General features: G+C 31.0%; 1 long non-coding RNA gene across 1 annotated transcript; it reads right to left on the reverse strand.

Moving 5' to 3' along the window:
• Positions 1-17,370: 17,370 nt before the first annotated feature.
• LOC140173297 (uncharacterized) lies at positions 17,371-22,031 on the reverse strand. The gene is made up of 3 exons (XR_011861775.1): positions 20,892-22,031; positions 20,695-20,799; positions 17,371-17,568 (listed from the first exon to the last, which is right to left on the reverse strand). It is a non-coding gene; the product is annotated as an uncharacterized lncRNA (long non-coding RNA).
• Between the last annotated feature and the right edge of the window lie 83 nt (positions 22,032-22,114).

Consider the following 22,114-nt stretch of genomic DNA (forward strand, 5'->3'; position numbering starts at 1 on the left):
AAAACTACATTAAATTTGTTATCCCTTCTTTTTCGTTAAATATAAATATTTTCTTTTTCCAAAAAAAATGAAGTACATTAATTACACATTTTCTATGGAAAAAAAAGTATTCGAAGCACCTTCTCACTTTACAGTATAGGGCCTACACTATAGAGCTATACGTGCACGTTAATGACAAACCCTATCCCTCTCAGTGCTTCTTTCCCAGGTCTTCTCTTCCGCATCTCCTTGCATCTCCTTCTGTCACCTCTCCGTCTATCCTTACCCACCTCCTTATTTCTGCCACCCTCCACTGCTCTCTCCGTTGTGCACTACCGAGAAAATGTCGAAGGAGACTGTCGATGACAACGGCGCCAGGCCCGTCTACCTCAAGGAACAGCCCATGTCCAAACTGATCGACATCGTCCGTACAGATGAAAAGTCCCTGGTATGTGACTTCGTTCAAGCCGAACTTCTCAGGAGGGAGGAAATTTGGGAGGCTAGCGTTGAGACAATATCACAGCAACTCTTCAGGGTCAGGTCCGAGAACTTGAAAGTTAATGGTCAAGTTGAACAACATGGAGGATCAACTGGCTCAAGACGAGAAGGCAAGGCGTCTTGAGGAAAAGTTTCTGCGCATGGAGCAGAAACAGTGTGATGCGACCGTTCGCCGAATGTATGACAGAGCAAACAAAATGATGGCCGAAAGCTCAAAGTGGCGTGACCTGGCACAAAGGGTCGTCGATGTTTTAGAGGTCGAGGACAAATCTATGTCCCCTCCATTACGCGTTCAACCGGAGCAGAGTGAACACAGGGACGGAGGAATTTGACCTGGTGCACATGTGTGACATCTCTATGTTGTGTTGGTTTCTGTCGAAGCCTGAAGCCCTGAACTTTCTATTTAGTTTGTTTCTTAGGTCGCCCTTGTTTCGGTAGATTAATATTCTATGCTTCTAGTCATTATAATTCCGTTTAATCCAGATGCGGTTAACTATCAACATCTTCTCATCTCCTGTATTGTTAGTAATAATTTGAGTATATTTAAATTGAAATAATTTCCCATAAATACGCAAAAGGCAAAACACGCCTTTCGGCGACTCGCCATTGAGTTAACGATTTTTTGGGCTGTTCTGTATCAATTAAAGGATTACACCAATTTTTTTCCAATATCCAAAAAAAGGGCTAATTTTTTTTATATTGGATTGTTATTGGTGTTTTTCATTAATATTATAATATTTTAGTGTAATACAGTATTATGGGATAAGAAGAAATCGTGAGTAACGATTTCAAGTAAGACAAAAAAATTAAAAAAAGTTAATAGAAATCGTAAATTACGATTTTAAGTAAATATAAATCGTTTATTTTCCCAAAAATAAACCAAGTACATCAATTACTTGTTTATTCGACGAAGCTTCCCAATTTACACGGTATATGTATACGTGCCCCTTAACGACAAACCCTACCTCCCAATGCTTCTTTCCCAGTTCTTCTCTGCCGTAACTCCTTCTCTCACCTCTGCGTCTATCCTTATCCTCTTCCTTATTTCTGCCACCTTCCACTGCTCTCTCCACTGTGTAGTTCTGAGAAAATGTCGAAGGAGACCGTCACTGACCCCACACTTAGTCCCGTCGACCTCACGGAAGAACCGATGTCTAATCTGATCAACATCTTCCGTACACATGAACAGTCCGCGGATTTTGACCTCCTTGAGGCCGAACTTCTCAGGAGGGAGGGGTTATGGGAGGCTAGGAGTGAAAAGGCGGCAGAGGAACTCTTCCAGCTCCATGCCAAGAACGTAGACTTAATGGTCAAATTGAAGCAAATGGAGGATCAACTGGAGGAAGAGAAGAATGCACGACGACGGGATGAAAAGTTGCTTCGCAGGACCTTGCGACACTATGACGGGGCCGGTCGACGACTGTATGACAAAGCAACCGAAATGATGGCGGAAAGCTCAAATTGGCGACTCCTGGCAAACAGTGTCGTGGATGTTTTGACAGCCAAAGAGAAATCTTTGTCCCGCCAGGCAGGCGATCGACCGGAGCAGGGTGAAGACAGTGACGGAGGTATCTGAACTGGTTCACATGGGTGACATCTTTATGTTGTTTTGGTTTTTTGTCGATGACCAAAGCCTTGAATGATCTATCTGGTTTGTTTGTTTCGTCGTCCTTTTGATCTTATGAAAAGCTAATTAAACCTCTGTAGCGATTATTATATCTACTTTCATCGGTTCGTTCTCTGCTTATCGTGAATTGTTTGTTGTTACCCATAACTCAGCCCCTATGCCTGTAATTCACCCAAGTGAAACAAGTCGTTTGAGCGATTTAGACAAAATTACGGAATTGTCTCGAGCCGTTATCATTTAACGTTTACCACTCATGATTCCAGAACATTTCGGCAACTATTTACAACTCATGATTCCAACTAAGATGCTTGGATCAACAAAGAATATGACGGGACTGGTTTAAACAAGTACGAACCTCAGTGTGATTCCCTTATTGGAAAAGTAAGCGCTTTTTTTTGTTTGGGGGGTAGTGAAAAACGTAAACGTACGCGCGTTAATCTGCCGAAACACCTCCCGCCTTTGAAAATTTTTTTTTCTTCTTTAATAAATAACCCTTAAACCTGATTAGACTGGAATTAATTGGAAATTAATGTGGGTGCAGTTACCAAGGGCAATAATCAGATTTCTAAAAAAAGCTATGACCGCCGAATGAATTCAAAATTTAAATTATAGCCTTAACCTAATCTTATCAATCATTCCATTTGAGTGGGTCAGTGAAAAATCCCTTCATGTTGTCAGCCTTGGCCCGTTGATGGGTGCACGGATTGATGTAGTCGATCGAAGCAGGTAAGTTGTTCATAATTACACTTATTATTTTGTATATTTACGGTTTTTAAATTTTTTTTTTTTTTTGGTTTGGTCATCCTGGAAAATAACATATTTTTTATCTGGTATTGGGCCAGAGAAACTGACTCGACACAAAAACGAAAACCCGAACTCGCCAGAAACCCAACCCCTAATACCCGACCCCACTCGAAGCTCCTCTCCTCTTCAGGGACGAAACTTTTTGGGGGGCCCAACTTTTTGGCTTCTCCGGGAAGACTTCATGGAAGGGTCATGGGATGGCGCACAGTGCTAAGGGGTGGAACTCTGACTAAATTAATTAATTAGATAGGATTCACCCTTCATATCCGCTCCATTCACACGCTGTCCACTCTCTTGGTGTTCTCCTAACTAGGAATATCTCCTTCTTCTCTGTTGGTGCCTAGACGAGAAAATGGTACGAGAACTCGCGAAAGGTGACGTCGTTAGGGTTATCAAAGCGGCAGGAGATCCGTCGCGACCGATGGTAGGTTAAAGCTTGCTCTTCTGTTCTTTCCATTATTTCTGACTCTCCTCTCCGCATTTTGTTCTATCTCTCACGCCGACTCCTCATGTGCCCTTATATGCAGCGTCTACCGTTACCGATTGAGCTCCTGCCCAAAGATAGCAACCATCTCTACGTCACGGTCGCCGATGGGTCAAACCATACCTACAAGATTGCATTCAGACCCAAGGGGTGGAAAGAGATCACTCTCGGCAGGGGATGGCAAAGGTTCTATCGTGAATACAAGCTACAACCATCTAACATTCTGCTGTTCAAGCACAAGGGCAGAGACGACTTCAGCGTTCGCATCTTTCAGTCACCGGGTGTCGAGAGGTCGTATGCTACGTCCGGTGATGAAGCCGTCGACGTCACGCCCCCGAAGGTTCGACGGAACCGTACACGCGCTCCTGAAGCACCCCGGCGTCGAACGGGGTGCATCAATGTCCCCAGGAGCGCAGTTGCAGCTGAAGTGGAGCAGACGTTTCGGTCCCAGCACCCCTTCTTCATCATGCACATCACAAAAAGGCTCTTGGGCACCCACTTCCTGGTAATGGCTTTCCTTCTCCACTATATATACACGTGTTACGTTCTTCAACTTTGGGGACCGCATTATCTGTTTTCTTACCCTGCTGTGCCCTCTATTAAAAGTAATGTGGCGGCCTACCTGGTCTACATAAAGTGTTGTTCTTTCGCTGGTCCTTACTTTGTTGGCATGTGTGCCCTCCTACGTTTTCCACATCTTCTGTCCTCTGCTGTTGCTTAATTGTTAATGGTTGGCTATCTGGTGGATCGGTTGTTGACTTCAGATTCATTACAGAAATTTGTTCGTAATGTATGTTGTTGTTAAATACTTGAATTCCATTGTTTAGGGAAATAAGCACCCAATTGCATGCTAATTGTTCATAATGCCATCGTCAGTAGTTGTCATTTCATTCTGTTTGACTGCATGCACATTGCATTCATGTTACACATGTCCTTAACTTCATCTCCTTCTCTATTTTGGTTTGCCCAGCCAAATGTGCCGCACTTTGGAGACGACGTCAGGGATGGTGTCATGGTCACTCTCAGATCGGGGAAGATTTCCGTTCGGGCCGTCTACAGCAAATACGGGGGCAAGAGAAGGCGCAATTGTGGCGCCATTAGCCAAGGCTGGGTGGGTTTCTTGCGCAAGTGTAACATAAGTGTGCCCAAGCTGGCCGTCTTTGAGATCTCCAGTACCCACCCAGAAGTGGAGTTGTTGGTCCAATTTCTTGATTTTGAATGAATCCAACTGGGTTGATGAACTAGCTGAGCATGTTATTTTGGATTGCCTTTTCTGATTTCGCAACAACTTTTTCTGTTCTGATTGTTCATGTCTTGCAACTGCTAGACTTAACTCTTTTTGTACATGGTAGAATCTTATGACCGGTGTAACTAAGAAATTTTCAAAATATCAGTGTTCAGAACTTTTCAAAATATCAGTGTTCCTTAGATTACTTTACAATTCCAATTCACACAGCAGCATGGATGCTATCTACACTAATTTGCAATTTCAATTCATACAGCACCATGGATGCTCTACAATAATTTCCACTTTAAATATAGCGCGTTACAAAATAAAGTCATATGGCGGCCTGGATATGGTCAAATTGGAACTATAACACTCCAAAACAGTTTTCTATAGCTACCTATTGTTTGTCCAAACATAGAACATCACGCATGATCTTCTAAGAAGCTAAAACACCTGCTGCATCACCAAACCTTTGCCTAATTTGAAGACCCACGTCCCCACTGGAATTAGCTGTGAGCGCACTAAAAATAATGACTGGTTACCAAATTGTGCCCTGTGAATCATAATCCTCGTCCAAGGCAACGTCCGATGCATCGTTGCATGCCAGCTACAACGATACTTTCAGTTAGCCATGAACTAGGAATCGATGAACAGCAATACATTAATTGAAAAAGACGACTAAACAAATTTGTTGGCAAAGTCTTACCTCATCCTCCGCAGACGAGTCCTCCCTTCTGCCAGTTTCACCTTCGCCCTCACCAATAAAGTACGCTGCACCCTCTTCTGTGTTCATTCTGCTGTTGGGATTTAAGTGGCAGGAAACTCGATCATGCCCTGTCTGGCGACAAACACCGCACCTCTGCACCCCCTTTCATCGTTTCCTTTCTTTGCCTCTTTCGACACCGGACCAGCTCGTGCGGTGAAAAGGACCACCATACTAGACCATTTATCTACTTTTAACAACACTTTTAATAGCCCAACACTTGAGCCCAGCATTGGTTTCAGAAGAAATGTGCATATCAGGGAAAAAAACTCCAGAGGCCCATCACGATTGACCCAAATTCAACCAACTGTGTTCTAACCTAACCCGCCCGACCCGTAACACCAGGGGCTTCTCCTTCGTCATCCTGTCGCCCACCATTCCCGCGTCGCTTCGATCCTTCCTTGTTGGGCGTCTCCGGCAAATCCAGGCATCTAGCCGAAACATCACTCATTGTTATCCGACGGTGACCGTTTCCAGCTCCGGCGAGGACGCTATGCAGATCTTCATCCTCCGAACCAACGAGTCACGACAGAGGCCGCATTTCGGAGAGCAGGCAGCTTTCCAGTGTGACTCCGCGAGAGAAAGCTTCCTGCAACTCCGTTACTCCATTGACGGGTCAGTGACGGATCGCAGCTTATATTGTATGCGTCAAACGACGTCCACGGCGCCTTTGCTTCCCTCTCAGCCCTCCTCTATCATGTCTGATTTGGCGTTAAACAGAATCACTAAACAGCCATTAATTTAGTTCTTAAAACATGATAAACTAATTCTACATAAACCCAACTAATTTTTTATTGTAACAAAAATAACCACCTACAAAGTTAAATTTGCAAACTAACCCCTCTGACACACCTACACCACTAACCAATCATAGGAGGAGAGAGAAAGAGTAGTCTGTACCATTGGATTAAAAAAACAGAGAGATCCGACGGCCATCCTCAAATGGCGCACCAATTAGCCAAACATAAACATCATGTGCGCTGGTGTGCCAAAGCGGTTCGGCACACTGAATCCGTGCCCAAGTTTGTGTAGGAAAAGTGACCAGCAAAATTTTACATGACCATTGGCCTAATTCATGTCTTAAAGTATAACGAGAAACTCTTGGCGAGCAATTTTTAATATTGTTGTCTATCATTTAACAAAGGGGTTAAATGAACCTTTACCAAATATAAATATTAAATTGTCTTTAACAAATAAATTTTATTAATTAATAATATCTACAATCTTAAAAAATATAAATATAAATTATATCAATTTATATGTATAAAATTTTATAAATATAAGTATAAATTATATTTGTATAAAAACTTTTATACATATAGAAATAAATTATTACTGACTAAACACGAATAAAAAATGATAATATTTACTATGGATATAAAATTACTCTTGTATAATAATCTAATTTGTAACATTTTAGCTAGTCAAAATCTTCTATCTGTCACAAGATAAGATTTGACGTGTGACATTTTTCTTGAAGATTAAACACAATGGATTGGTCAAAATTCCTCCCCAACAAAATTGGCTCTCCTGCCTAAGTTTTTAAGGGGACATCTAGTGTACAGATGCATTTGTAAAGATTTTTGTCTTTTATGGTTATTTGTTGGTTTTAAAAGCGTGTCACTAAAAGTGTTGCTTAAAGAGAAAGTGTTACCCTTAATCGTTAACTTGGCTCTGATACCAATTTTAAGATGTAATTTCTTTTAACTCTTCATATTTTGCTTCGAATAAGTCTATGATTTGTATAGATTTGGTTGGTGGTACTTTATAATTTGTAATTTCATAATCAAAAGTATTGAGCATTTCTACTATTACTAATTCTGATTTCATTTTTATAGTTTTTTCAATCTTGTTTTAGTTTATAATATTCTTTTTTGCATTGATTGTTGTATATAAAATCTTTTATCTGTTTGTCTTTTTCTTTAATATAATTTTTCAAGTCCTCCAAAACTTCTTTTATTTCTACTCTTTCTGTTGTTTCTAAATATCTTTTTAATTTTTCAACTTCATTCTCCATTTTTTCTTTCAACAGCTTTAATTCTTTTAAGCCATAATATGGTGTTCCAGGCATTTATAAATTTTTTAAGTTTAGCTCCAACTTGTTTATATTTGTTCTTATTTCTATCCTTTTTATTATAAGGTCATTAATTTCGAACCGAAGACTATTTAATTCTCTTTTATATTCCTTTATTTTACTTTTTAATCTTTTCGCCCTTTTTCTTTTTATTTTGTTTTCTGGTCTTTCAATCTTTGTATACTTCATTATTTATCTTAGAATTTCTGCAAATTCTATCATTGATTCATCACTATTTTCTAGAGATTCTATTAATTTTTCTAACTCTTTAACTTCTCCTTTCAATTTGTCATAGATTATTTTTAGAGCTTCAAATGCTCTTTGATTTATTTCAAAAAACTGTAAATAATTCAACCAATTTTCTCTTTCAAAGAGCTCTTGTTTTTTATCTTGATAGGTTACATATATTTTCTCTTTATTTATTGTCATAACTTAGTGTTTAGGGTGTCATTTAATTTTTCGACCTTTTTTGTTAATTCTTTTATTTCAGAATTTTCTTCTTTAATCTTTAACTTAGATAAACTTAAAGGGCTATTAATTTTGGATTCTCTTATTTGAAAATTCGATGAAACTAACTTTCCTGATGGTTCTTTTAGTAAAAGAACTGGGTTTTCAATAGCTTTATATTTTGGTATTTCTGTTTTTACAATTTTCTGAAATAATTCATCGACATAAATTCTTTCTCTGTTTTTAAATATTATACTATGATGGCTATTTGTTAAAGCATAATTTATATGTAATTGAAAATGGTTCATCGTCTTGTTCCATTAGATTCTTTCTGTGAAATTTATAAGCCAAACTTATAGATCTTCCAAGATTTTCAGTTGATAAAGGTATAGCATATCCAAGATGGGCATTGAATTTAACATTTACGTTTGCCAAGTTTCCATGAACAATTCCAATTATTTGATCTATTGGGTCATCAGTAATTCTTTTGTCACAGATTGCTAAGCTTATTGGTGAATTAATTCCTTTCATATATGTAGATTTGATTAAGACTTGTATAGTACTAATATGAATCCATCCAATTTTAGATCTTTTTTGTTGATCCTTAATTTTCTCAATCTGTTTACTCAATTCTTCATCATTTATCAAAGCTATTTCAAGTTCTCCATTAGCAGATTTTATCTTTATAGGGGCTTCAAGTTGAATTTTTCCATAGTATATTATATTTTTTCTATTAAAAACTTCTTTTAAAAGATTTTGTTTATTAAAATTTTCATTTGATTTGAGATTTAATTCTGTTTTTAGAACAGCCTGTTTTTCGTTATCTAATAAGGCAGATAATCTATAATAATCAGATTCTTCCGTTAATTCTAAACTTTCTAAATAATTCATAACTATGAGATTAAGATAAAGGCGTACCTTTCTGGAGAAAAACTTCCTTTATTTAGAATATTTTACATAAGATGTTTTTATCTCCAGAGGGGAGATTGTAGATACTAACTCCAGATGGGAGTTTAGAATTGGTTTTTCCTAAGGGAATTCTTCTTCAAACTATAGAATCGCCTCGGCCGCTTCCTCCTTGCTCTCCTAGCATATGAGTACTCCTAGCCTCCTGCTTTCTATTGTTTGATGCCTTCTACAATTGCCTAAGCAACCTATTTATAATGGTTGGGTCTGATGGACAATTCCCATCCTTACCCTTCTTATGACGTCATTGCTTACGTCATTGTTTATTATCTTGCACCAGCTACATCGTTGGTGCTCTATGACCTAAGCGCTTACGTCACTATGCAATAATGTTGAGAGATGCTTCAGATTTGCTGTCCTCCTCTTTCATCATGTGACCTTCAGATGCGTTGTCTTCTTCCTTTATCATGTGGGTTGATTCCGTTTCATTATTGCTTTCTGAGACACATAGCTGGCACTTGTGGTCTTCTCTGTCTTTTATCAAATAGCAGAGATTCCTCTTTATCCCTTCAGGGAGCTTTTCTAAGAGTCCAGATAAGTTGTAGAATGCTGATTCAAATTCTACTAAGAGTCTCATCTCTCTTTCTTCAATTTCATTTCTTTTACTGGACACAAGCAAAGTATTTCTGCTTTTATAATTGATTCTTGTGTGAGATTCTCTTGTTATCTTTTGAGTTCTTTCGAAGACCCTTGCTAGTGTGCTGGCTAGTCTTCCTTCATGACTGTAGATTGTTAAATCTTGAACTTGATCAATTGGTTGAAAATTTCCTGGGAAGACGGACATGAAGATTACTTGATGTGCTGGAACCAAGCATTCTTCTTCTTCATTAAAAATAGGTTGACTATTCGTAAATTTTAGGGATATATCCCTTGGATTTACGTTGTCAATCATATTTTTAAATCTCTTTACTGCATCAATGAATCCTGCAGGAAACTCACTAATAATTTTTAAATCATTAAAAATTAGAATTGTATCAATTAATCCATACTGGAAAAACTGATAGGTGTCAGATGGGGAAGCTTCTGGAAATATAACCAGCTTTGTTAGCTGTTCTTTCGCAATAGGATAATATCCCAAGATTGCCCTTTTTTCTTCAGTCCAATTCAGGACTATGTTAAGGGTTTCTCTGAGATTTGATCTACAGACCCTTTTCTTTTCCTTGATTTCAGCCCTTGTAGGAATGTTTCTTATTATCCCTGTTCTCTGGGTTTGAATTGGAGCTTTATCTGCTCTTTTTAGGGTTTGCTCTGGATGAAGAGTTTCATATTCCCTGAAGGATTCTTTTGCTTCTTCCAGTGTTAAAAACCCTCCTTTATGAATTATCCTTGATTGATGTGTAAATGGTGCTGCTTTTTCCCAGGCATCATATACTCCTTTCATGGGGCCATTATAAATTACATAATATTTTTTATCTTGGGTGGATTTTTTGATAATTTCAACAATTGTTTTATTTTCTGGAATTTTTTCCTCACCTGATTTGTCCACCACGCTTAGCTGGCTGAACTCTGATTGTTTGGGTTGTTGTGTTGATTTCATTGCTTCGATGGCCTTCTGGAGGGATTGGATCTGTATCTTTATTTGCTGACAATGCTTGCACTTTTCAAGTTCTTGTTCGTATTTTTGAATTTCTTGATCTAATGCGTTGTAGACGAACTCCATTCTCTTGTTAACGTATCTGCAATAACATTTTTGTCACCCTTAATATATTCAATTTTTATTGGATATTGTAACAAAAATAATTGCCATCTTACCAATCGTCCATGATTATAATCAACTTTTAAATTATATCGTATAAAACCTGTTAGGTAACTTGAATCTGTCCTTAATGTAAATTCTTTGGGTAGTAAATCAATTTTCCATTTCTTAAGAGATTTAATTGCTGCCAGAGTTTCCTTTTCATGAGTGGTATATCTCTGTTCTGTTGGAGTAAAAGTTCCTGAAATATACCTGCAAAGTAATTCCTTTGGGGGATATTTAGAATCTAGTGATTCTTTTTCTTGTTCTAAGCTTTTTATAGCTTTCTTAGCTTTTAGACATCCTGACCAGGTTATGTCTGAGGCATCTGTTTCTACTATTAAGTAGTCATTTTCTTCTGGAATATAAAGTTCTGGAAGTTTTTCACATAATCCTTTAATTCTTTGAATTTGCATACTATCTTTTTCATCCCATTTCCATTCTTTTTTAGTACTTATTTTTGGAAATAAGCTTTTAGTATATTCTGTTATATTTTTTAAGAATCCTTGATCAGAAATATAGTTTATACACCCTAAAAATCTTTGTAATTGTTTTCTATCTTCTATTTTATTAGGAAATAAATTTACTTTTTCTAGAACATTTGGTTGAAGTTTTAGCTTTCCTTGGGCGGATAAAATTAATCCAAGAAACTCTATTTCTTGTTTTGCTATTCTTGCTTTCTTTTTGCTAAGAACTAATCCTTTTTTTTTACATCTTTCTAAAACTATTAATAATTTTTGAAGATGATCTTCTTTATCCTGTTTTGTAAAAATTAGTATATCATCAATGTACACTAAAACAAATTCATTTAATTCCTTTAGATTTTCTTCCATAAATCTTTGATAAATACCTGGGGCTTGTTTTAATCCGAATGGTAATACATTCCATTCATAGAGCAACACACTTGTTGATTCTTTTGTTGGGCAAGTAAAAGCAGTTAATTTCTTTGTTTCTTCGTCTAAACGAAGTTGCCAATATCCTGATTTTGCATCAAGAGATGAAAACCAAGTTGCTCCTTTGATTTTTTCTAAAATAGAGTCTTTTCTTGGAAGTTTATGAGCATCACCAATAGTTGCTTCATTCATCTTCTTATAGTTTATTACCATTCTTCGTTTTCCCCTTTTAATTTCATTATTGTTTTCAACGTAAAAAGCTGGAGCCGCATGAGGACTTTTACTTAATCTTATAATTCCTTTTTCCAAAAGATCTTTACATTCTAGTGAGAACTCTTCTCTATCTCTTGCGGAATAAGGAATTTTATTTGGAACATTTATCTCTTTTGTGGGATCTTTTAATTTAATGCTTACTAATTCGTTATTTGTATTTTTAATATCTAAAGGATTTTCAGCACAAATTTCATCCAAAAATTCTTCTATCTTTATTTCAAGATTATTTTTTGGAATGTTTATCTGAAAGTATAGATTTAAATAACATGTTTCTAATATAGAAAATATTTTAAATTTTAAGATCTTATCTATAGTAGTAGTTGGTATTTTTATACGTTTTGATTTTTGATTTATTGAAGAATCATGTGGAGCTTTTAAAACTATATATGTTAATTCTTGAATGAATGGATGATATAGCTTTAAAAAGTTATTTCCTATGATAAATTCCATTCCAGAATCTAACATATATATAGATGGAACAATGAACCTATAATTTTGAATAAAAATTTCAACCATCTCTGCTTTTTGGTCAATTTTATGTATTGATTTGTCAGCTATTCTAACTCTTAATGGTTTCTTTAATTTTTTCCAATCAAGTTTTATATTTGAACTAGCAAAGCATTGTGTTGCTCCAGAATCTATGAAAGCATTTATAAATTTTTCTGTTATTTTTATAGTAATAAATGTAGCATTATTACTCAGTCTCTGAGTTTGTTTCTGAGACATATTCAAAAATATAGTCTAAGTTATCATATTCTTCTAATGGTTCCATGAAACAAAACTTAGCAATTTCTATTTGTTTAGTAAGATCCTTTTTATCCTTCTTTTTTGGGCATTCATTTGTGTAGTGTCCTTCTTCTTGGCAATACCAACATTTACAATTTTCTTTTTTATTCGGGCAATAGTTATTTCTTTGTCTTTTGTTTTTATTGTTATTTTCTTTCCTAAAATATCTCTTTTTTCTCCAGTTTGGATAGTATTTTCTTCTTCTAAATTGATATTTTCTTTTTCTTTGAAAATTTTTATTAAGACCATATTTTTGAGGTATCTCTTCATTGTCCTGACAGCAAATTCTAATTATATTTGCAAATCTTTTTTGAGTTGCTTCTTGCATACAACGTTCTTTTATTTCCTCTCTTATTGCAGAGGTTGCTCCACCAAAATTATTTTCAATTGTTCCTCTATTTATTTCTCTTATAAATCTTCCCATTATAAATTCATTAGCAGGATATGGAAGTTTTGTTATATACATACTGAGATAATGATTTTTGTCTTCTTCTTTTAATTTGTAATAGTGTATTCTATATTCACATATATAAGACTCCACATTACATAAATCATATATCTGAATATTAGCTAAATGGTTTTTTGCTTCTTGATATTCTTTATTATAGACTTCTTGTCTATGATCTATAATATTTTTTCCAAAAAATTCTTTATATAGAATCATCATTATATATAATATCTTATCATAAGCTGTTGTTTTTGTTTCTAATTCTTCTATTACTTGGTTTTCTATTGATGTCATATAATCTCTTATAGTTCCTTTAGTATGAAATCCTATGTAATTCCAAATGTCTCTTCCAGACAATTCACTAAGTTTTGGATTAGTAAAGGCCTCTAATAAGAAGGAATTCAACCAGTTTTCAAAAATTTCTTTTTCGTTCTTTTTGCAGTCTAAATCGAGCATTCTTTCTCCTTCCATTTCCTGGATTTTAGGAACGTATTTCGATGGTATTTTTGTATATTTTGAATCTTTATTTATAAATCCTTTTTTAAAAGCATAATTATCAAAACCTGTTTCCCATTTAAATTGAGATTGATTATTCTTAGATGTTCCAGCTTCATTTTTTACTTGTATTGGAATTGCTGGTTCTTCGTCACTTGAATAATCTAGAATGTGTTCTTCATTTTCTATGTTTTCAGAATTTACTAATTCTTCTTCTATTTGAAAACCATGTTCCATAATATTATTTTCTTGAGCCATTTTTAATTGTTTAAAAAGCATTGTAACTTCTTCTAATTTTTCTTCAATATTCATAATTTCAATGGTGGTTTTACTTTTAAGTCTGTTATGTTGATTATATTTTGAAATTTTTCTTCTTTGAGATTCTCTTTTTCCTTATTTCTTTGAAATTTTATAGATAGTAATATTTCTTCAAGCATATCTACTATAGAATTTAATTGTGGGTTAAAAGTATGATGAAGATGTGGGGAATCATTTCCATGATAGCATTTTTTAGAAATTCCATGTGAAAAGTAAGTTTTTTCAGGTTTTTGAAGTCCTTCAATAAAACTTATAGTAAAATAAAGATTTTGAGAAAAATCATTTTGTATTGATTTTAAGAATTCAGTGTCATTACAATTAACATTGGTTAAAATCATTAATTTTTGATCTATTAGTTTTGATAATTTAATTATTTATTCTCTTAAATCTTCTAATTTACTTTTTTCCATTAGGTGACGCTTTTCTTTGTGAAGAGTTACGGTTTTAAGTTAAAGTGTGGTTTTAGAATGTGTGGTTTAGATTTTGCCACGTAAGCACATCTTTAAAACAACATCTTTACCATATATTTCTCCGTTTTTAATCATTAGTTACATGTGGATTAAATATTAATTTTCGGAGTGGAAAATGTTCTCTCTCTTATTAACGGAGGATACGTCCAAGATTTAATAAATAAAATTATACAACTCTAGATATCAAAATATAACATATATTTCTTTTATTTTAAAATAATTTGTCTAGAAAATTGAGGTTTAATTATTTTTTTGGTTTTTATAATTTTTATTAAAATTTTAATTAAATTTTTATATTTTTTATTTTTTAATTAAATTTTTAAATTATTTTTCATTTTATAATTAGATTATTATTAGTGTACAAAAATTGTTAGAGTTAACAGATTTTACAAATTATTACAATTAAGAATCTAATTAAAATTCTGACTACATATTTTTTGAAAAGAATATTCTATTAATGTTAATATTTTTTATATGAAAAAATTTAATTACAAAATTATAAACAATGTGAAATCTAGTTGAACGAAAAAAATATAGAGATCTAATTACAAATTTAATAAAACTATAAAGACTAATAATTAAACCAAAAGATAATGTATCTAGATTTAGAGCCCGTTTAAAAATTTTCAAAAGGTATTTTTTTGGATTTTTTGACTTATGTAAAATTACATTGTTTAGTACAGTTTTTTAAATATGCTTTTAATTTTTTGAAAAATTATTTAAAAACTTTTGAAATAGTAAAAAAATTTGACTTTTCTCCTTTTCAAAAATTATTTTATTATTTCTATTTAAAACAAGTATTTCTATAATAATAATTTAAACATAAAATAATTTATTTATAAACTGTTTTAATATAAATCCATATATATGTTTTAAACTCTTTTATCAAAAGAATTTAATTAAATTATTTACCTCAAATAACCCTTAATTCACATCTAAATACATTATTTTTTAAAAAATGAAAATGTCAAAGCATCATCTATTTTAAAATGGAGGGAGATAGAAAATTGAGCATAAGATTTCTCATCTAGTTCTGAATTTTATTTATTTATTTCTTCTAACCATCCACATTAAACATAGGTAGAGTGGCAGCTAAAACATCCTACACATCCTTTTCACTAAACACCCTTATTGAGATTTTCAACAACGTAAAATGGCAATAATTGAACAAGTATGTGGACTTTTTCTCAGTGTTCTCCAATCTTTGTCGATACAATTAGTTTTTCTTTTCCCACGCTACTTCAAAGACTATATCTAAGTCTAAGCCAACGTAATTTGAGGTTTCGTATGAAGTCTTTCTCATTTTACTTGGTCGCACAATGATCCATTCCCCGCAGTTGAAGGTCCACAAATTGGTTCGGTGATATTTGTTGCCATTTTGTTTTTTTTTTTATCAATAACACTGTTCATACACCAAATATTCTTGATATTTATTTAAAACTAATGTATGCTTTTGTGTCCTACGCGGATAATATATAAAATTATATAAATTTTTTTATTAAAATTTAAATAAAAAAATATATAATAATTATTATTATAAATATTTTACAATTTAAAATTATTAAAAATAATTAATATTTATTTTAATCAATTTGAATTGGTCGAATGATCATTTCATTTGTCCGCTTAAGCAAGTATTTTGAGTTTGAATCTTATCTTGTGTGTATAACAATTCATTAATTAGCGACAGACCCTTAATAAATAGAGCATCAATATGTGGTGGATTAGTTCTCGAGATGCCGAGCTAGAAAATTCATAAAAAAATTGTATTTATCTTTAGAATAGATTAATTTTTTATTAATAGCAATATTTATGGACTTTTGTCTTTATTAAAATTTATTTGGACAATTTTATTTGTTGGTAACATATTCATGCTTGAACTCAAAATAATATGATTAACATTGTTACTTATTAAAACTTTATATTTTATAAAATAACTTTTAAATTTTTTAAATTTATGTGATTACAAATATTCTTGATATTTATTTAAAATTACAATTATTATTAATTAAATATGTCAGTTGCTAAAAACTCTTGATATTAATGGTATCTACTACGAGTGTATGACCAAAAAAAAGAAAACGACTCAAAGCTAAACTGCTCTTGGGTCAAGCCCATCTTTTTAGTGCGGATTTTTTTCTCTTAAAAGGTCATGCCCATCTCTCTGTTTTCTACGGGTTTCATTATGATTTATGACCTTTATTATGATTAGGACAAATTACAATGAGCTCTAATGAAATTTTGTGAAATTTATCATGGGTCTGTTCAATTTACACAACATATATTGATCTCCTCTGAAAGTTAATTAATATTACATCGATGTACCTTTATAATTTATAAAATGTGATACTAAATTTCATTGTAAAGATAATACATCATCAATGAAGATAAATGTAACTTTTTTATATAAAATATTTCATACTAATAAGATAGCTAGATATAAAAAAATTATATTCTTCTTAATATGGCTAATCATTTGGTAGACTGCTTTAATATCTGAAAAGTAGATATATATAAAGAAAAAGAAATATAAAATATGTCAAACACCGTTTGGTTAATGCCTATGTTTACGAAAAAACTATGAATACAGTTATATATATATATATATATATATATAGCCTTTTTTATAAGACACAAAATTAAAGATATAAAGAGATAAATATGCATAAAATATATGTACTTTCTGTCTTTCTAAAATATTTAGACACATTTTTAATTTGAAAAATTAATTAAATTATATCTTGAATTATTTTTTTTAATATTTTTCACTTTAAAATTATCCTAAACTTATTAGTTTCATTATTTTCTTTTCTTCTCTATTTTTTCTATTTCTCATCTTCTTCTTCCTTTAGATTTATTGCGCGAAGAAAAATGTCATTCATTCACCACTAATATCTCGCAAAAAAAGTTTTTATACTTTTGACGATGTATTTTATAGATATATTTCATCTCTTCGTTCGTCTCTCGTCTTATTTATTAATATATTTTATCTTTTAATTCTTCTCTACTCATCATTTTATGACTAAAATTAATACTTAAAAACATTGAAACACATATCACCATAGTACATGTGAAATAGAAATACCTTTCAAATAAATAAATTAAATAAATAAATAGGTTTATATATAGTGATATAAAGAGCATGTGTAACTGTAAGTAGTTCCAACCAGAATATGTTGTTGGTGATGATGATTAGGCCAGCACCTATAATTTAGGCTCCCCAATATTGTTATGGTCAATTTCCCATCCAGATAAGATAATCAATTAGCGATGTTGAAACCTTAAAAAGGAGGATAGAGCAAGATTAACAAATGCTATAATTAAGTGGCTGTTCCATTAATTTAAGACCACTTTCCTAACATTCATAAGATATAAGAAAAAAGTCTTTCAAAAAAAAAAAAGATATAAGAAAAAAGGGTATAAGCTAATAAACAGGTAAGCATCCACTAAATTTAATTTGCTTAAATTATTATTATTATTATTATTATTATTATTATTATTATTATTATTATTATTATTATTATTATTATTATTACTATTATTATTAAACACTTTAAAATCCCTAAATGGTTGGGCATGGTAGCTCAACTGCATCCATCAGAATTCAACTATGCAATCTTTAGCCTTTTAGAACTAAGCAACTATATGAACCTCTAGTGTTTGTTTGGGTCTAAAAAATTATATGGCAATGATTTGATTTAAAATGAAATATATATGTTGAAATTAGAAATTACATTGATTTAGAAATCATAATAAATGCATAATATTGCATCTTGCTTACCCTTTTGCCACATCATGTTATAATAATAATAATAATAATTAGGGAACATTTTAATTTACACAATTTGAGTTAGAATTTAATTAATTAAGGAAATTGAGAATGGGTGTGTTTGTAATATGAGAGAGTTCATTCTGACATAACATTCATGTTAAATTAAATTATTTAATTTAAACTCTCACAAGTATTTGAACTAGTCATTGCATGTGTATAAACTTTGAAAATTTTACAAGCTAACTAACGTTAGCTAGCAAAAGAAAAAATGAGTGAAACAGGTAGAAGCTTTTGATACAAGAAACTTACCTTCATTTAATACATAGAAAAGGATGAAAAAAAATAGTGCAAATAGCTAGAGAAATTAAAGATTCAAATGCTTGACCAAAAAAGAAGAAATATTCGGATGAAAAATCAAGTTTCAACGATGGTGTTTTGGTATACATGTTATCAAAAAATATTAATCGATCTAATAATTTTTGTAATAACATAAGTTTATAAATTTGAAAATTTAAAAATTATTTTATAAAATGTGAAATTTTAACAAGTAATAATGTTGATCATATTATTTTGACTTTAAGAATGAATACGATACCAATAAATAAAATTTTTCTAAGTAAATTTCAACAAAGACAAAAGTTCATAAGTATCGCTGCTATTAATGAAAAATTAATCTATTTTAAAGACAAATACAATTTTTTTCTATCGACTTTTTTAACTCGACAAGTCGAAGATTAATCCACCACATATTGATGCTCTACTTATTATTAATCTATTCAAATTTCAAATACTTACTTAAGCAGACAAATAAGATAATCATTTAACCAATATAAATTGATTAGAATAAATATTAATTATTTTTAATATTTTTAAATTATAAAATATTTATAATAATTATTATATATATATTTTTCATTTAAATTTTAATAAATTTTTTTATATAATTTTATGTATTATCTCATACAAAGTATGAAAACATACACTAGTTCGGATGAAAAATCAAGTTTTAATATATTAGTTTATCTATTGTATATATTAAGTTATTTTGTAATAAAAAAAACTTTTGGTCTTTGATTGGAGGAAAGGGCCAGAGGTTGATCTTTGTTTATTAGCTCATTTATGAAATTAAAAAGGAAGTACAAGATAGTCATCTCTAATAAACAATATTCATTTTGTTTTATAATATCCCATACTACTTTTAAAAAGTTAATGCATTGAGAACTAAAATATATCTAATTTTTGTTAATTTTATAAGTGTATTGCAGTCTTTTTTTAATTAATCCTCAAAAGTTATTTTAGTACATTAAAAGTGGGCTACAAAAATATTTTAGTATTTTTAAAATTAATTCTAAAAGGACATTTTAGCCTCTTATAATAGATTATATGAATATTTTGTCTTTTTTAAGTTAAATTCAAATTTTAATTTTTAATAAATTTTACTTTTGGTGACTTATGTTTTTTTTGCTGACTTAATAAAATTTAATAACCTTTAACTTAAAAGGATATTTAGTTTTTTCAAATTAATTATAAGAGGTTATTTTGTCAAAATATTAAAAAGGTATTTCAATCCTTTTACATATTACTCAAATGGATATTTTAGTTTTTTTTTAATTAATTAAAAGAATATTTTAGTATGATATAATCAGTATATGATATATTTTTAAATTTGTTTAATATTTGAAATGAAATGTAAAAAGATATAAATGGTTAGATTTAAATATAAGTTATCTATTTATTAATGATAAGACATTAAATTATCACATGTTAAATTTAAAATTATGTCAACTAAGAGGGGTGCTTGTATGTACCTAGGTGTATTTGTGTATATACAAAATTGATAAAAAAATTATTTGAGATTATAGTTTGAGAACCATAGATAATAGTAGCTTGTTAAATAAATTATTATTAGTAAGTTCATATACAATATATAAAAATTAACCATAATCATTATATATTCTACCGTTATCAAATAATTGATAACCAAAAAATGCATTCACAGATTGCTAATTATTATTATTATTATTATTATTATGATTATTATTAATAATAAGTTTATATACTATATAAAAAAAAGTTTAATCATCATCATTATATTATCATACAATAATAAAATTAAAAGAGTAGGTAAAAAATACATAAAAAATAAAATTAAAAGAGTGCGTTAATTTTTTTGAAAAAAAAATGGGGTGAAAGAGGCTCGAACTCTCGACCACCACCCCGTTAGGTATATTTCAGCAGCTCTATTTTTAAACTTTAATTAATCACTTAATCGTGGTTTTATCATTTATTAAAAAATTAGCTAAAAGAAGAAAATTCTTTAAGAATTCAACAATCACATAGCAATAAAATTAGAAGAATACATAAAAAATACACAAAATTTATTATAAAAGAGTGCACATATAATAGGCATACAAAAATATTTCACAAAAATATTATTTATATATTAAAAAATAGTCATTATGTATAAATAACTCTTTTCAGTAACTGCAACTAATTCTTGTTCTTTTAATTTTCTCTCAAACTCCTTACTCTGAATAACAAATAAGAGCTACAATTTCTTAATATTAAATAATCGTGAGGTTATAGCAAGCAAATAAGATTCTTTTAATATAAGTAATTAAAGAAGAATAATACCTTTTCTTTTTTATTTCTGCATGTTTTCTCTTTTACCTTCAAATCTTCTCCTAATTTTAGTATTTCATTGTCTTTCATTCTGCATCCACTCCTTATTTCTTCAAACTATACCAAAGTGTAAATAAAAAATTATTTGCATATAATATGGTGAAATAAAATCATTTTTAATATATTATACTAAAAAAATAGCAACCTACCATCATATCAAAAAAGAACATAGGAATTACCAGTAGTCACTAGTCAGTGACACTGCTTTCAGTTGCTCATTTATTGTAGATAATGATATCAATGACTCAAGAAGATTCTTGTATCTCTTTTAGCTCGTTCATCTGAAACATTCTAACGAAAAACAAGAAAAAAAAATGAAGTTTTATGCAAGGTCCAGAAAAACAAGATTTTTTATGGAAAAAAATTCAGAACAAACAGTAAAACACAAACACAAAACAGCAATAATTTAGTCTCCAGTCAGTAAATAATAGATTAAACAGCAAGTTCAGATACAGAGAGAAAATTTAGAAAAAAAATTAAATCAAATACAAAAAAATACATAATAAATCAGCATAAACAGCAAAAGATTTAATTACTTTTTGATTGTTTCATTTTCAACATACAACCAATAAAAATTAACCATCAATAAAATTAACTCAGAATTTTAAAAAATCAACAACTCAGAATAAACAAAAATTCACAACATTAGTATTATACTCTTATTAACTCAGGAATTTAGGATAAACCCAACAACTCAGGATCCCATAATTAGAATTATTAACAAATTGAATCACCAAATCAAACTCAAAACAAGCAAAAATAAATTGAACCCAACAACCCAAAATTACAGAATAAGAATTATTAACAAACTAAATCAACTCAAAACAAATAAATTGAATCCAATAGCTCGGAATTATAGCATCAGAGTTATTAAATTGAATCACATAATCAATTCAAAACAAGCAACTCAAGTTAACAAAATCAATAAACAAACCTAGTAACTACTCAGAATCATAAAAATCAGTTTTATTAACAAATTTTCAAAAAAGTAAAATAATTACAAAAAATCAGAAACTAACAAAATGGGTAAACAAATCCAACAACTCAAAATCACAGGATTAATATTATTAACAAAGCAGAGCTCGAACAGAGGGGAGGAAGCAAGTGACGACGACAAAGGAAAGAACCACAAAAAAGAGCCCAAACAGAGAGCGCTAGAAAAAAAACAACAACACAGTAAAGCAGCAGAGTTAATCAATAATCAAATAATCAATTAAACTTTCAATAAAATCACAAAACATTTAATGATCAAATATTCATCCCGTGATCCAGAGCATTAAAAAAATTTAAAAAATAAGAACAAGTGAGCAGTGAACACTGACTTTCGGTTTCATATTTTATTTGGTAAGTTAGACATGACAGAAAATTATAA

Source organism: Arachis hypogaea, chromosome 5, assembly GCF_003086295.3.
Source record: "Arachis hypogaea cultivar Tifrunner chromosome 5, arahy.Tifrunner.gnm2.J5K5, whole genome shotgun sequence".
Lineage (NCBI taxonomy): Eukaryota > Viridiplantae > Streptophyta > Magnoliopsida > Fabales > Fabaceae > Arachis > Arachis hypogaea.